The 12,453-nt window shown below is 41.3% G+C and overlaps 1 long non-coding RNA gene across 1 annotated transcript in view; it reads left to right on the top strand.

Moving 5' to 3' along the window:
* LOC111671356 (uncharacterized) overlaps positions 1–12,453 on the top strand; it is an 88,691-nt gene that overhangs the window by 5,476 nt on the left and 70,762 nt on the right. The window lies entirely within an intron of this gene.

Below are 12,453 nucleotides of genomic sequence, written 5' to 3'. Positions count from 1 at the left end.
GTTCCAGAAGTCCTGACGGCTGGTTTTAAGGCTCAGTTTCTGAATACAGGCTGTGTGCATTTCTCTGTGGACTGAGGCTTTGATACTTTCACAGTATTAATATAGAAGCTAGAGCTGATCTATAATCACACTACACATGGACACAGACCTTTACACTGGATGGAACTTTAATGAAGGATCTGTCAGTTATTGCTGTTATTGTAAATGACATAAAGAAATATTTATTCCAAACTTAATCTTTGATTGTTGCTCATTTATTTGGTCCTAAATATTTGATGTTGTAGATTAAACTTTCAGGGCCATAAAAACTTAAACGTCAATATAAAGTATTCATGTCAAATTCATGGAGCCCACTAAGAAATGTTTTATCTAAATCTTTCGCTCACAGTGGTAATTTGCGGCCTCAAATTTCAAACCATGGCCTGACCTCGCTGTAGTCACAGGCCGAGTAAACTGTAATTTGTTCTCTGATTCAATCCCTCAAATATTTATAAATGAGCTCTTAGCTTTGCTGCTGTCTCATGTACAATATTTATCCAATGTTCTTTTTGTGCGTCTGTTGCAGTGACATTCTCCTGAACTGACATCCATAAGAATCATATAATCACGGTTTAATTTATACTGAAAAATAACATGATCGAGTTCAACAGCCGAAATCTGAAGTACATGTACGGCACACAGCCTGTTTCAGTCTAAATCAAACTGTGTTACAGCCAAATGGTTTATAGCAACAAATGAAGTGGACAAATGAAATAAGACTTCAATAAATTAAAGTAAGGAAATTAATTAAGTCATTTAACAACTCAGTTTGGTCATCTGAGATCCTAAATCATTTAATTAAAAGGAAATAATGAAGTTATTGAGGGTATAAATTATAAAATTATGGAAAGAAGTATGTTGAGTGTTGTAGGGTGGGGGTGCTGAGGGTGTTGGGAATGGGTGGGTGGGGTTTTTTAAACCTCTACATCTCTGTCCGTCTCTCTCTGGCGTCCCTCCACCAGCTTTATACCCCTCTGTTCTCCCGCGACACGGCTGAGAGGTGCAGGTTGACAGCGTCGCAGGCCTCCTCATTACACCGTGTCTGAGCCAGCAGAGATTTATAGAGATGATAAAAGCAGTCTGGAGGGCAATAATGACCACCGGCTCTGATGCAGTGGGAGGGAGGGAGGAAGGGAGGGAGGGGAGAGAGAGGCAGGGCTCTGTCTGTCTGGCTCACTCGCTCGGCCTCTGATCGCTCACTGTGCCGCCTAAATGACTTTGCCTCGTGTGAAATGAAACAGCAGAAAAAAAGTTACGACTGTTGAATATATTCATGTATTCAAATCTATATTTATATATATTCACGTATATCTTTTTATACCTTTGATTCCAAACTTCTCTCTGTCTCGCGGCATCGTATGTGACCTCCAGGCGGTCTTCAACATAAACCACCAAACTTAATCCAGATTTCCATAAATATAACTAATGTTTCTTTTCCTAAAAGTCCCGGTCCTCATGACTTCACCGACTTAGCGCTACTTACTATGAAATCATGCATTTATTTCACACATATATGTAGCCCCCCCCCACTTAGTTGATTTAATATGTCCCCAAATAGTTATTTATCTGTCTTACATTCTTAAGTGTCATTTAAAGGTGCTATAGGGATTATTTCATCACAGATCATTACACACCTAAAGAGTTTAAAAAGCCTCGACTGTCGTCTAAAGTTTGAAAAGTTCATCGTACCCTGTGGATTCTCCTGACCAGACCTCACTTGGTATCTGCAGGTTGAGAACTTCTTCCCGTCGCCCTCAGGGAGAAGCAGCAAACACCAGAGATTCAATCCAACTCTCCAAAATGGAGCCAGTCAGCTCGTGCATGCTGCACAAGAGACGATGCCACCAGTTACTTGCCCTACCTAATGTTTACTAGTCCGAGTCCAACATCAGACACTGGAGGAAGGTGACTGTAGTTTTCTACAATATTATATTAAAACCCACGTCGAGAAGTCTGGACTTAGTAAATGCAAGTTTGTGCAAGGAGACAGAGCTAGTGGAGCTGAGTCCAGTGATCACGACGACTACCACAGAAGAAGAGGAGCAAGCAAACGAACTTCCTCCAGCAGAACATCTACATCCACAACGAGACTCTGAGGTGGTCGCAGAGCTGGAGGACGGAGACATCCCGACCACGAGCACCTCGGATGTGGATGCTGATGAAGCGAGCGCAAGAAGGACAGCGAAACCCGTCGCACGCCTCAGCGATGACGACCCGGGACAACCCGGAGCCAGACCTGGCTACGACCCGGAGACCAAAGACAACAACACTAGCAACCTTCGTTTAAGAGCTTTCAATCGGTAACAGCTTATTACATGGTTGTCTATGAGTCATGGCATTTTTCCTGCAATGTGATTGGCTGTGGCTTTTCTCGATGTAAATTGTTTGAAAGTTTAATTGCTGTAGAAAAATGCTGTGGTGTGTGTGTGTGTGTGTGTGTGTGTGTGTGTGTGTGCTCTGTGCCTAGTTCATTAAATATCGACGCAGTGGCTGAATTGTGTAACTAGTCTTTCCAGTTGACTAACTGAGCCGACCATGAGGGACAGTCTGTGCTGCGCCGCTGAGCAACATTAGGACTCAGTGAGGAGTCAGACTTTTATTCTTGCCTCCACTGTTTTTGGCATCGACCGGCCGTGCAACAGAAGTTTGTTTTAATTTACATTTCTCGGCTTTTCAGTTTGTGTAAGTGTGTGTGGGCTGAGTGTAATTTAAAGGTGCTATAGGAAGTAATTTTTTTGTGGCGTTAACAGTTAAGGAAAGGTATTTAAAAACGTACTTTAAGGTAATTTTAAGTCACACAGGAAGGTTAAAGAAAAATAACTAGATTCATTTGTGTGAATTATAATTTCTTTATTTTATGTGAAAGGACGATTGAACCATTTTGTTTGTTTACTGTTAAATCTATTTGATCTTTTCTATATACCAATATTTCCCTCTTTAGTTAATAAATCCGAGGTCATTCCTGAGGGCACATATAGCTCTGTTGTTACTTCTCTTAAATACAGAGATATAATTAAGCCTTAGAAATAAGAGAGGAAATAATTAGTTTCACATAGGGCTTGGAGAGATCGCAGAAAATATCATCATAGTATTTTCTTATATAGACTGATATCAATATTGATATTTGCGTGTCATGCAATTAACGAGGAAGGGAACGTTTCAGTTCAACATGTTTGTTTGCGATTAAAACTGAATGTAAAGGTAACCTGTTTGTTTTCAAGGAAACTCCACAGGAAGCCTTTTAATTTGAAGTTCAAGGGGAACATTCAGTTCAGGACTGAATCCTAAATAAATCTAATAAAGGTTTATTATGTTTCGATGAATAACTGGACATTCTCTGCAGCCAACATGGTATACAGTTTATGCCCAAACAAGGCAACAGCAACAGCAACAATGCTTGGCTATACTCACTGTGCTATTGCTATTGGCAGCTGAAGTCGGTATTTTAGTTCTGTGTACTCCATCTGACAAAGCTGCATACTTACTGTGGCTTCATATTCTTCCAGCTTGGCAGCAGGATGAGTGATGTTTGAATATAGATGAGTAACTTGGGGAAAGCAGCAGAAAACAGCTTTTCATATGGTCTCTGAAGAATCGGGTCTAGAACTGTCAAAATCACGTGATATCTGCACATGTACGTCATGCACGTCAGAGCAACACAAAGAGACAAATTCCTGCTCTCAGCCAGTGAGAAAGGTAAACCAAGCGCTCCAAAATGAGCCATCTTGCTTCGGCTCGCTCGCTCCTGCCTCCGTCTCTTTGCTCCCAGTTCCATTTTCTGGTCAGTTGTTATGGTAATAGGGGTCAGGAGATGAGGGGGTTCTCACGTTCAATGTAAAACTTAGCCCTTTGTGTCGCCGTGGCTCAAGCTGCCGCGACAGAGGCCAGAGGTGAAATTGAATTCAGCTGAAATTCCCCAGTGAGTCTGGCCTTGGGGCTGGACGCTGCTACACCGGACGAGAGCGGCTTTGGTTGCAGGGTGCGAACTGCTGCTCTCTGTTCAGAGTTCAGAGTTCCTGGGTGTTCGAAGATGTTGGTTTGGTAAATCTGAGGATGAGAAAAAGGCTGAGGGGAACTGAGCCAGCTTGTCTTTAAGGTTTGTTAAAAAAGGCCGCCAAGACTTTGAGATTTGAAGTAACATGTTCTACGTATTCTGCACCATGAGCGGTGTCTTTAATTTAAGCCGTACAGCGACAAAAACACAATAATATTGCCAGAAACAAGCTGAGATATTAGATGATTCTGCAAGTTAACGCATTTTTCTTTCTTTACTATCTGGACATGTCAACTGCATCAGGCAAAGATGGTCATTATGGCCAATAAATTGATTAAAGCTCCATATTTTCTTCTTATTCTGTGTTTCATTTGAAGTGTTGATCCATAAGAAGATATATTTGTGGTTTTAAGAACCAAAAACCATCTCAGTGTAGTTTTACATCTCCTCTCTCCGGCTTCTCTCTAGTAACTCTGCATTTCTCTGTGGACTGAGGCTTTGATACTTTCACAGTATTAATATAGAAGCTAGACCTGATCTATAATCACACTACACATGGACACAGACCTTTAGACTGGAGGAGCTTTAAGTTGAGGCAACTAAAACACTTAGTTAAGGATTGTGGTTACAGCTAAACAAGAGTAAGAGTCTGCAGCAGTCTTTTTTTGAGGCTGTACTCCACCAAACTCATTATGAAACATCCTCTGGGGAACATGAATGTCCGTACAAAACTCGACGCCAATCCATCCCATAGTTGTTCAGATAGTTCAGTTTGGAGAAACTTTGATCCAGGAAGTGAATGTATGTATTAAAGCACAACTCAGTATACGTCCATTCAGCATCCCAACCTTCATTTTCCAATGTGATTTACCAAGGTTTGCATCGTTTCCCAGGAGAATAGCCAATGGTTTATAATACTTGCAGTGACAAAAATCTGTTTAAAAACAGTATGACATGGTTCCTGACTTTGACCTTATTGTGAATACAATTTTTTTTTTTTTATGTTGAATACTATTTTCAACCTCAGTTTTGCTTGAGAGCTGCCTGTCACACAGTGTAGTGTGGTGCATTGTGAATAACTCTGCCATTGAATTCGGAGAAACGACACTTTCCTGTTTCTCGACAAACACAACCCACATGCTAACGTGTAGGTGAGCTATAGCCTGTATTTTTTAACCTTCATTTTATCACTGAAGCTCACACTAAAAACTTCTTTGACTCTCTGTACCAGGAAAAATAACATCTCACTGTGCTCTGCGTTTAACTCAACAACAGAAAAAAGGAAAACTTCTCAATGTTTTCTTTTTTTTCTTTCCTTCTGCGCACTTACTGACCTTTTACTGCTTTATGCATTTGCTCGCAGAAATTTCCAAAAGTTCAGAAAAGAGTTGACACAGTGGGTAGCCAAGCTGCTGATTAAGAGATACAGCTCGTCGGTTTACACGCTTGCAATTTAGAGCTTGAAAGGTCTCGTCAGTTCGGCGTTAGACCTCTAATGTTACCCTCCAGCTCCGTCCAGCACGACTTAGTAAACACGATTATAACACTTTCACATCCTGCAGTCGAAGGCAATTGGCATGAGTTACGTCATAATTATGCATCTCTTTCCACATACTTTGTTATTCTTTTCACCGATGCCCGAAAAAGACAAATTATATATGAAATCTCAAGCCGAGTAATTGTGAAGCAGTGATCAGATACCGAAGGTTGCGGGTAGATAATTTAGAGGTAATTTTGAGAATGACCTTGTTAAGCTAACGGTGGATTTTTCTTTCTTTTTTTTTATGAATAGCCTCGATTCTGTGTGCATAACCTTGAGTAGCAGTGAGAGTATTTTCTGTTCAGCTGTGAATTCAACCATGCCATCCTCTGTCAAAAAACGTATATGTGTGTCCTTGAGGCCTCCTACAAGTGTGAGTCAGAGCTGGATTTGTCACTTTTAGGAAACGAGGTTAGCAGCACAAACATTCGCTCAATAAAACACCTTGTTTTTCCGAAATGTAGAGCGATACAGGAACGTGGGTTTTTTTAATTGGTATGTAAATGCAGCTGCAGAGGAAATCAAAAGCATCCAATAATAACGAAATCTCACGACCACGTTAATAGCAGAGAAAGCTTCAAGCCCTGACTGAGGCGTATACGTTTCATAAGCAGCTACTCTACTTAACTATGCCACATTTTCCTGTTCAGTGTCCTGTTTCAGGAAAAGACAAAGAAACGAGTGGTACTTTTCAAATGGCTTTCAACATCCACCCACGGCGGTAATTCTGGGAAAGAGGAGACAGCTATTTCCAGCTAAACTAATGTTGTTGAAGGCCTCAGAGAAAATAGCAACATGCCCTCAGACTGATAAAAAAAGACACAAGACCAAAGTGTGTCGGAAAAATTTACCGGCGCCTTGCATCATAATTCAATCATATTTGTTTATTTCTTTGTAAAGAGAGTCATGGCGTGGGTAGAATCCATCAAGCCTCTCAAAGCATTCCTCAGAGACACACACACACACACACAGGTTTATATATAAGGTGTCAGGGAGGGAGTGTGGAGGGTGCATGGGGTTCAAACAAAAATCCTGTTTACAATAAGCCTGTTCTTTCTATAGGAGGAGTCTGAGCTACCTGCCATTCAAACGTATTTACACTTGTACAGTGCAGAGAGGCGTATGGAAGCAATTACAGGGCGGTCACATTCAGTTTCTGGCGGGAAGGAAAGCAAACTAGCAGTACTGTTAAATATGATTTAACTGCCCTGAACCTCAAAGTTGGAGTGGGTGGAGTGCAGGGGGAGGCCTGAGGCTCGATCCCACGGGCCACCTGCAGCAGATGGCTTTGACCTAGATACGGGTCCACAGATATGTGATTCTTATTAGTTTATGAGAAGTACAAAATAAAATTTGTACCTTGATAATGATCATTTAACCCCGCATTACTGCGACAAGCTACACACATTAATATGTTGTTACAACGACCATGTTAGCAAACAATGGCTAATCAACACGTCCATCGGACAAAGAAACATTAACATTTTTGAAGTTGTGTTTCTGGCTGTACATTTGTTTTTGCTCTCCGCAAACGCAAATATTTAGATTCTTTAGCTGCTAAATCCTCCATTTGTTCAGTAGCTAGCTGCTAACATTAGCTGTATCTGCAGGTTGCACTTGAAGACTAACAACGATGTCCAGTTTCGAAGGGCTCTTTCAAAAGCGACTGAGAAATGTATCCACTGTTTCCTTGGCACCAAAAGATCTAGGCTTATCCCACGATACACTGCGTGGAAGCGATCAATCACTTTTTCAAAAAGAGAATAAGGCCAACTTCGCAATAAAAACAGTGGCCGAGGATGAATAGGAAATCCTCATAAATTAGAAGCAAAAACAGAGGTGGAAGTGTGACGGTTGTTTCAAATTACACAAGAGGCTGGGAGCATTTATCTGCCCATTCCGCGTCCAATTCTTCTCCTTGTTCTCGGTACTTGTTGCCTGTAGCTGCTTGAGCGTTTCATGTGTAAACGTTCCCGGCTCAGAGAGATGATTGACAGTTGGTAATGAATTGTGGTGAAATGTGAGAGACCAGTGCAGCAAGAGGAAGTGCAAAGAGGAAAGATATGTGAATGAGAGCGCAGTAAATTAAAGCAGAGCCAGAGAGCTGGGGATAAGTAGACTATCCCCGAGACTACTTTATTTCATGGTGTAAAAATGTCTGCTTCTCACCACAAACTATTGCCCCGTGTGACAGGTAATTATTTTGGCAGCCAGAAAACCTCCCCAAAGCTTCCCTGCCAACCCGATATCTCGACCTCTCTCAGGGGGCCATCTGTGCTCAGCTACCCCAGATAAGTGAGAGGAATGTAGGGCGGCCATGCTGTGATGTGAGGGGCTTGCCTGGAGCTTAGATCCTGGAGGCTGGGGCTCCACCCGGACTTTGTACATAATGGCACAATGGAGGCAGAAGGGTTTTAGGGAGGGCGTGGCAGACAGCGGGAGGTTGGATGCAGGTGGTCGGTGAGCGCGGGGGAGTGTTCGCTCAATGCAAGTCGGACAAAACGTGTGAAATAAGCACCAGCTCTGAAATGCAGATTTTTTTTTTTGTTTGATAATTTGTTTGTCCACCACAAAAGCATCAGATCAGATCAGATCAGTTTTACCTACTGTAACATTAAAGGATGGTAACACTTGTTAAGGGATATAATGTTTAATTCAATGACTGCTTTTTCACTTCTTCATTTAAACATCAGATATAATATGTATCTCGTAAATGACCATGTCATTTGTCTGTCCGGCAGTTGGTCTTCTTGGGGCATTGACACTTTTCCAATATTTTATGCATTTATATAGTAATGTACAGAGCAATCATCAGCATCTTATCAGCAGGTGACTCTTGGGTGTAAATGCTGTGCTTTGATTGATTAGTTTGTTGCTAGAAAATAAGAGACTTTGACGAGCTATGTTAGCTCCACAGCTAGTTTAAAAGGTAAAAAAAAATGGTAAGAAATTGTTCTAGCGCTATAAAAATGAAATTGTTGGTTCGTCTTGGTCATTTTAGATTCTTAACCTCTGACCTTTCAACATCCGTTTGTTCCTGTTTTAATTGATTGTTGTTTGTTTTAATTTGATTTCCTTCTTTAACTGGTATTTTTATCTACTTGAAATCACTGTTATGAAGCTTTACCCTCAGTGATCATCGAGTTTGAATAAATAAAGACCGACGCAGAAGCAGAATGTCTCAGCAGAGTCACTAGGTTTTCACATCTGTATGTAAACGCAGACTTAGCTGTGCTCACTTACAAACACATACAAACAGGCTGGGTAGAGACTATACTTCAACACATGCAGCTTGCCTCTGTGTTTCTGTTTCATAGTATTGATTGCTTGTCTCAGCTGGATGCAGGTCCACACCGCATGGTATCAGCGCTCGATAGCCACCTCATGCTAATTGTTACACTGCTTTAGCCACCTTGCTACATGACTACCGTGTGTCCTTTTTCATTGACGCTTCAATACGCTGCAGAGCCGGCCTGCATTGTAACGGTACAAAAATCAAGGTTTGAGAGACACGTGCAACTGCTTTCCACTCCACTGTTTATCGAAACTAAATAAATAAAGGAATATATAATAATATTGAAAAATGCATGTTATTTGTTCATTTGCGTGTTATTTGTTTGTTTTGTCATACTTTTGCTATGACTGTTTATTTTTTATACAGTTCTGTTTGTGTTGTCAATGTTTTTGGGTTTATATCATGTATCGTATTTTCATCTGTCTGCCGTCCTCTCTGTTGTTTATCATCATCATCACACACTGATGTCTGTTGTTTCAGTTTGGCAGACGTTACGTATCAATGCAAATGATGTAACTGAACTGATGCGCTGAGTCAAGCAACAAAGAACAAAAACACAAACACAAAGTCAAGACAATGCACAACAAGAACAAAGTGTGTAAACAAGGATAAAGTGTGACAGTGATATATGCAGCTTTGAAGTAGAAGAGTATATGTTCGGGGGCCACGCTGCGCGTAAAACAAAGCATAATGCAGGTGGTTCCCATCAGTCCAGTCACTTTTTTGAAGAGGCGAATGTTAATCTGTGTTTGAAGATGAAAAGAGATTCTGCAATCCTGTCGAGGCTCCACTCCGGGAGAGCAGAGAGAGACAGTTTGTCATTGGTCAAATTCCTTATTTATTAATTTATCTGTAAGTATCAAGCTGCAAATTCAAAGCGTTGAGGAATTGGACCGAGTCTTAGAAGTGTGTATGAATATAAAAAGTTTTCTGGTATTGCAGCTCTCAGGCTACAAGAGTGCAAACTAACATGTTATTCTTGTATTTGTGGAAATTAAATAATATCCTTCATTACCCGCCCAAAATATGAATCTGTCGGCTACAAAAGCTGGTAAACTATGAAATCAATAAGTGTTTTTACTTATTGTGATAATTCGGTTGATGCTACACGTAAATGATATTTACAGTAAACAAACAAAAAATCGACAAATCCGTATATGTTATATCCAGTAGTATAACCAGTGAGTCCACAGGCTAATAGGCTAACAGGCTAACAAGCTAACAAGCTATCTGAACAAATCTGGAGAACGCTGAAGCTTCAGCGTGTACAGGAAGTGTCGAGGGCGGCGAGTCTGTAGCACAGAGCTGGTATCAGTGGTGTAGAGTTCAGTCACTACCTGCTCTGTTTAGGGGACAGAGCTAAGTGCATGTGCACGTCTGCGTAGGAATACGTTAGTGCAACGGTTTAAAAATGTAGTTCCAAAGGAAAGGGCTGTTTGGCGGCAAGATAAAGCGAGGAAAACGGGCACCTCACACAACCCCACGTCAAATAACCACAACGGTGATGTTTTCATTTACATGGCTTTAGTTCGGTAACATGTGAAAGGCCGAGTTGACGGGAGAACGTGAAAGTTGTTGTCCGTGAGCTTATGGCTGTTTCCTGGCAGCAGTTCGTACCAGTGTAAACTGGAGTCGTATCAAATTCGTAAAAATACTAGTAGAAAATATTCGCTCATTCATTGTGGGTCAGCACTAACTGATTCTAGACGTCCTCTTCAAAAAAAAAAGAAAAGAAAAAAGAAAAGGTCAAATCTGTGCTGTGAATGTGAAAACTGCTTGGTCATGTTTCCTGTTTGGACATATTTTGGATACCAGTAGTGTCACTGGACCGTCACAGTCTTTCTCTGCTCAGTCTTCTCGCTGATTCTTTTCTCTCAATCTCTTTCATGCACTTCATTATTCATTCACGGCGACTTGTAGGCGTTAATTGGACGGGATGTGTTGACAAAGGGACAAATAACGAGGCTCTACGTGCGCTGGAGAGCATATGCACATGTGATAATGATATTTCGTACTTTTCACTGTAACCACGTTTAGTGTCGTCTACAGTTTTAAAGCCTTTAATCATCCGTCTAGAGCTCGATGATCCAGGCTCTTGCCTTAATGAAACACCATTTGTTTAAGGTTTTAAACAGCTTTCATTACCTATTCCGGAAGAATCTACTGGATGAGTTTAGGAGTCGACTATTTGTGCTGAACAGAGTGCGTCTTAATCTAATGGTGTGATTTCTGTATATTTACAGGAATTTTCCATTGTTTTGACAGAAGAACATTTAATTGCAGTGACTATAGTGTTATTGAGCTTTCTAATGGTTGTGTTAAGGCTCTCACAGCACTTGGCTAAGGTTAGGGAAAGGATGTGGTCTGCTTTAAAACAGAAATAGTTCACAGTGACTTCAGACACAATGTGTTTATTTATATTCAACCAAAACCAGGATTTTTCTTTCCCTAACCTTAACCAAAATGCTTTTATTGACTGAACCGAACCGTGGACTGAACTCTGGATGTGAACCCGAGCCTCTGGTGGGAAAATCGTGCACTTTTCTACACCTGCCATCCACCCCAGCGTACCTCCAAGTCGACTTCACGGCCATGAATGAATGTAGAGCTTCATTCATTCCAAAACTTACGTCTCCATTTTGAGTGTCATGAAAAAACATGGACACATCAAGTCCAGGTACATGAAATCAATAGATTAAATCTCATATTCCTGGACATGAACTGATGTGAGACTGAAGTGTTTTCTTCTACTATGCAGCACATAGTTGAAACTAATGTCCTGAAACTACAAAAATGCAGAACTCAACAATATCGAGTTGTTTGTTAACCTCCTGGGTCTTTACGGTTGATGTGATGAGAGCCTCAGGAGCTGACAAACACCGGGAGGCAGACACCGGTCCGACACGTCAGTCGTCAGGTCATCCAAACAATCAGTCGGCGTTTCATCTGTTCAGCCGGTAAGTTCACGATCCAGTCAGCCAGCCTGGCAGACAGCAGCAGAGGAACACATAAATGATGGATACTGTACAAGTGAAGGCTTTAGAAGAGTCAAGCTCTTCACTTCCTCCGGGGAATAGACAACTCATTCTTTCTCTTTCTCAATTTTTCATCTTTCAAACTGCGACTGCTCCACTTTATCTTTGCTCCGTGTCTCTCTCCGTCTTCTTATTCTGCATCATATAACAAGGATTTTTGTAGATTTAAAGTCAGTTAGTATTAAATCTATTGAATCCTGTTAATTTAACTGCGTCCATCAATTCAAACTATTAATTTTCTCTTGTCATAGATGCGACATTGTGGACTGGAAAAAGCCATTTTCCACTTGAGGTTCACTGGGTTCATTCTTCAGTTCTCCCTCCTCGGCGACCATCTCTATTTGTTTAACCACTTTCAGTGGAAAACGTCCTCTCGCGTCCGTCTCCTTGTGTTCACACACACTTCCTCTCGGCTTCCTCTCTCTGCTGAGCCGTTAAAAAACACACCGACTGCGCCGCTGCTGATTATGTGGCCCAGCAGAAGGTGCAGTATACTGTGGTGACTATAGCAACTTATGAGCTGGAGCTGGAACACGCTCAAAAGGAAGGG

Source organism: Seriola lalandi, unplaced genomic scaffold (assembly GCF_002814215.2).
Source record: "Seriola lalandi dorsalis isolate HSWRI2012SDOR001 ecotype SW California unplaced genomic scaffold, Sedor1 jcf7180002054875, whole genome shotgun sequence".
Classification (NCBI taxonomy): domain Eukaryota; kingdom Metazoa; phylum Chordata; class Actinopteri; order Carangiformes; family Carangidae; genus Seriola; species Seriola lalandi.
Note: the sequence above shows the minus strand (reverse complement) of the source record. Positions and strands in the feature narration are given on the sequence as shown.